The following is a 5,680-nucleotide window of genomic DNA, read 5'->3' as shown; positions in this document are numbered from 1 at the left end:
TTTGATACTTTTGCATGTCAAGTACTCGATTATATGCCTCTGTGTCTAATTTATATTTTAGTTGATAATTAGTATTATCCTTGAGTTAAATTTAAATTTTAGTTTTAGCTAAAAGATTTAAGTTGTTAAAATAGGTTAGATTTAAAGTATTAGGTTGTACTGATTTACTATGTCAATGTAAGTGCATTATTTGTAGGATTATTCTAATTCATATCTATAGTTATTGAAGAAATCATTTATTTTAAAGCAACAATTAACATTTAGTTTTTAAATCTTGGTAAAATTTAACTTAATTTCCTATATTTTTAAATAAATGTAATGATTAACGTTACATATAATGATATTCTTTGAAATTTAAATATCAATATATATGATACCCTGATAATTGTATATAATAGTATAAACAAGTCAATGTATTCTGCTGGAAATGTTGTGAATTTTATTGAGTTTTGCATGATTGATGTTGTGGATTGAGGTTGGTTGGATTTGTGAAAACTGTAAAAGTGGATATATGTCCAATTTTAGGGAAGGTTATGTCAAAAGTTTTTTGAAATAATATAAATATTGAAGGATTTGTATTGTATATATGCTTATTAGTGTTAATTGGTATTATCTTTGCAGACATGACAATAAGTAGCAGAGGTGTCATGAGTCGGTCTCGTGGTCGTGGTAGAGGGAGGGTTTCCATCGGTACCCCAGGGACTTCTCAGTCATCGCCCTCTACCCTGACTACCCCGTCGACCCTTGTGACGTCACAGGCAGGTTGTCTACCAGACTAGTAGTTCATTATAGTCCTGAACCCCAACTATGTGCCTCCTTCTGCTATGCTCCCCTCCAACTCTAACGACAGAGACCGCGGTGGGTGATTCCTCTAATGCGTCCCAGCTAGATGCCCCTCCACCACCACCCGTCATACAGATGAGGATTTGACCTGATGACATGTAGGCGTAAGTACTATTTTAATGTCTTTTATGCGCAATCTATTTTGAATTTATTAAGTTTTATGTCTTTGCTAATCTTAAGTTTTTTATTGATAGGTTTGCACCAAACAACAATGCATATACACAGGAGATCTCCAATGTGATTAAGTCCATGTACGACAACCCATGACCGAGCTCCATGAAGATCCCTAATGAGACTAGAGAGCGATGGTTTCAGAAGTGGGAGGTAAGAACCCAATGTTGTTGAACTAACTGTATTTTATTTTAACTAACTAATGTTCTTGAATTACTTTCTGTAGGAGAAATTTATATGGGATAGGGAACATGATATCTTGATTAGGAAGATCTACGACCACCGGATAGCTAGGCAACTTTAGCAGATGATGCAAGAAGTTTGTGAAGGGCACAACCACCTCATGATTTGGCTCCGTCCAGATATTAAGAAGGAACTAGACGTCCATTTAGTACTGATGAGGGGTTCAAGCGTCGCCATCTGATGAACATAACTAATAGGGCTTTGCCGATGTCGTCAAATGAAGTATACTGGTAGGTCAGCGACTTTCATGAAGACGAAGAGCATGCTAGTAGGTAGTTTGCTAATATTTGTTAATTATTACTTAAATTAATTGTTACTTGATTTATTTTATTAGTTGGTTTCAATATGTGTAGTCTAAGTCGCTGGAGCGTGAGGTGACATTAGCGGAGACCTTCAAGTATACCCATACGTTGAAGGCCAACAAGGAAAAATTTGTTGATGAGCGGTCTACGACTCATTATGTAAGTTTCAATTAACTGTCATCCTAATCACAACGTGTATTACACAGGAGGACTACACACAGAGATTGGAGGCCGCGACCCAGCAATCTCAACCTAGTGGGGACGACTCTGGCTCCGATGCCTCAGTCGTTGATCCTGATAGAGTTTGGCGCGAGACCGCTTCTGAGTCCTACAAGAATCGGGCCTATGGGTTGGGGTCGTTCTTTACCAGCGGCCTCCACACCTCCACATTGGCGGCTTCATCTGCCTCTGCCTCTGCCACCAGCACTGCCCATCCCGAGGAAGTTATTGATTTGAGGGAGGAGGTGTAGAAAATCACATAGGAGATTTACCAACAAGCTCAGCAATCTAAGCAAAGGTATAAGAAGCTTCTTGTATGCATAGAAGACACTATTGCCATTAGGTCGGAGCTGATGGAGAAGCTAGAGCGGCTAGAGCATTTGCGAGACCAAATGGCGGTGTACAACGAGCAAATATGCGCTGGAGGCAGCGGCGCTGCTGGTGGGACACCGACATCAGCACCTAGTTCACTGCCTCAGTAGGAGAAAGACGATGACGACGAGGGATTTAATTTATTTTATGTCTATTTCATTGTATTTGACTTCTTTGAATTTTTATTATATTCATACCCTTAATAAAATCATTAGTTGATTTCTGATATTTAAAATTTGGGCCCTAATTTTGTAAACACAAATTTTAATTTGACTACTAATTGTGTGCTAATTGTGAAAAAAATTTGCATACCATCGGATTTACTGGCGAAATAATCCAACGGTAAATGGACGTCACAAAATATAGTATGGCGCCAAAGTTACCGTCGAAAAATCCGACAATAACCAATGCTTATTTTTGTCGTATTAATTGAAAAATCCGACGCAAAATCCGCTAATAATTAGTGTCGGATGAAATAATCCTCCGGTAAATATTTTCCGGCGCCGTTTATACCGTCAAATGCATTCCAATGGTAAACTAATTACCCGTGAATTTACTCAATATTTTTCTTATAGTGTAACTCAAATCTTCTCGCTGTCACTACCCAAATCCTTCTTCATTTAACTTTTATCTCAACTACCACCACAATTACTGTCACCATTACCATCGCCGCCACTATCACTAGTACCACCACTGCCCGAAGCTACTCGTTTGGGAAGCCAATTTCACATAAAATATTTTATTTTGATTTTCTCATATTCTTGTACTCTTTCTGCAAACACACGCGGCCTTTCATGACCAAACATCTCTTCTTGTCCTTATTCTCTCTTACGAGTGGCAAATTGAATTGTTTATTTAGTCGTGTCAAGACTTGTCCTGTTAAAATAAAATAAATTTAAAATGTTAGTCCATCTTATTTTATGATGGATTGACAAATATGCGAAAAATTAATAAAAAATAAAAAAATATTTAAAATTTGTATAATTATTAATTTTTATTCAAAAAAAACTTTAGCCATCCCATCAATACCTGTGGGTTTAGCAATGCCGGTTTGGCCAATTCTTTAATTTGCCATATTTTAAATCCTAACTTCACCCGTTTTTTTGCAGGTTAGTCCGACAAGTCGGCTCATTACACCATCCTTATTTCTTGGATTAACCGGGTGAGCTTCTTCATATTAGTACATTACATTTATTTCACATGTTTTCGATTACATTGGGGTGTTGTTTTGTTTTGTTAATGCATATTGTGATTTGATTCTGGATTCATATATACATATATGTTCCGGATATTTGGAAACGATATTTGTTTCTTATTGGTTTAAGCTATCCTAAATCCATGACCACAAAAGAGCTATACTAATCCAGCTCATGCGGCTGCAATTCGGTCTTTACATTTCTCTTCGCCGTAATCATGGGGTTAATTTAATTTCCCCTCTTACTAATTTACTTGTTTTAATTTCGGATGCAAATGTATGGATACATCGATGAAATTATTATTCATGCATTACAGAAAGAGTGAATTTGTTAAGTGGTGGTGGCGGGATAAATGAGATAAAAATTGGATCAGAAAGAATTTGAAAGGTATAGTAAAAAAAATTAGAAATTAGGTTACGTTTGTATACAGAGACAGCACATTGAGATAGGAATATAGAGACACAAAATTATATTTGACAGATTAGATATGGATAGAGACATTGTGTCTAAAGACACTCAATTAGTGTATTTTGTGTCCATCCTAACAAGAAGGGCACAGAGATACTAACAAGAGACACAAATTATTTTTTATTTTTTTATTATTTTTATTAATTTTTTATAATTATATTTTTTTTATTATTATATTTTTTTTTAAATTTTTTGAATAAAAAAATAAAAATAAATTAGATTTTCATAATTTGTTTTAATTCATCACCAAACAAAATATAACACAAAATTGTATCTCTGTCTTTTATGTCTTGTTCTTAATATATTTTGTTCTCAAAAACAAACGCAGCTTAGATAAAGTAGGGTCGGTTAAGAAGAATAATTTAAAAATTTTAGATTATTTTTTAAGATTAGAGTATTTTTGTCAATCAAAATTCGATCTTTCATGAATATATACAAAGTTATTTTCTTTTATTATAGATAAATTTTTAGTATTTTAAATAGAAGAGTGCTAGGGGCCAGCAGAATTTGTGATGTTTAGCCATCAATTAGCCATCATCAATATTTTTAATGGTATGAGATGATATCTAATGATGTAAGATTAATTATTTTTCTTTTAATGATTAAGTGTTGGCCAGATTTTAACAAAAGTGTTAGTCTCCTAGACTTTTTCTTTTAAATATTTGTAGATAGAAATGATAATTTATTTATATTAAAAATAAAAATATATAAAAAAAAATTATACAAAAGTGATGTACGTAAGATTATCCGTTAGAAAAATTATATCCATTATTATATCCATCATTTCTAACATTTGAGATAGACAAACAATCAAACATCCACTTAAAATTAAGATGATGTGTGGATTTCAACCATTTTTTTAACCTTCATATTTCAGCAATGTCGTCAAATAGGACAGCTTTTTTCTGCCATGGTAACAGTGAAGCCAACTGGTTTTTGGCATTTTGCTCATAGGTGGCTCAGATGAGAAAGGCATTTATATGCTGCACTTTCTATGTCCCTCGTTTTATGCTTTCCTTTTATTTATTATCCCCCCAAAATTTCATTGTTCTCTCCGAAGGGGACCGTGCTTTTTACGGTCTTTGTTTTCTAGCTACTTGTTTTATTTTGATCGATATGCGTTCTTATTTTTTTGGTAGTGCCAGATTGTCATAAATTATTTTTAATATCGAGATAAAGATAGTGCTTTAATTAAATATTAATATTTAAAGTATATTATAGTATATTAAAAAAAACTGAAAATACAAAAAAAGATACAACACGCATTCTACGTGTTTAATATTATGTGTTTTTAGGATGATAACACATATCTAACACGCATTTTATATATTACTAGAATGATGATATGTGTTTAATACCCAGATCCTGTGTATTGTTAGAATAATGATACGTGTCCAACACACATCCTACGTATTGTAATACGCATTCTGTTAACTCTCTATCTATAAAATTTACTCACATGTAATTACACTAAATAATCTCATTTTAACAAAAACATTAATATTTTTTCTATATATAAAAAAATTAGCCCCAGTTTGTAAGTAGAAAATAATATTTTTGCAAAAAATAATATGATTTTATTCTGATCCAACTCCTAAATTGACTCTAAAAATAGTAACAGACTTAAATATGGTCTTTTTTCGAGGCATTCTGAAGACAATTTGAACTTAATTCATACTAAATTTAACCAAATTTAATATTATATTAAGTAAGGTTTTGAAAATTTGATTGATTATCAAATTATTTTAGTTACTGATTTACTGATTTATTAATCTAATCGGTTCAACTATGGTTCAACCAAAAAAATTATTTTATAATAAAATAATAAATAAAATATAAATAAATGCATTAAAATATAATTATAGT

At 32.7% G+C, this 5,680-nt stretch overlaps 1 long non-coding RNA gene across 2 annotated transcripts; it reads left to right on the top strand.

Moving 5' to 3' along the window:
- Positions 548 to 1,369, top strand: LOC110262942. Of its 2 annotated transcripts, none has more exons than XR_002347955.1 (3): positions 548 to 947; positions 1,038 to 1,160; positions 1,241 to 1,336. It is a non-coding gene; the product is annotated as an uncharacterized LOC110262942 (long non-coding RNA). The 2 variants fall into 2 exon arrangements; XR_002347954.1 differs by having other exon boundaries at positions 550 to 947; positions 1,038 to 1,167; positions 1,282 to 1,369.

Source organism: Arachis ipaensis, chromosome B05, assembly GCF_000816755.2.
Source record: "Arachis ipaensis cultivar K30076 chromosome B05, Araip1.1, whole genome shotgun sequence".
Taxonomy (NCBI): Eukaryota; Viridiplantae; Streptophyta; class Magnoliopsida; order Fabales; family Fabaceae; genus Arachis; species Arachis ipaensis.
This window is presented reverse-complemented; position numbering and strand designations above follow the sequence as displayed.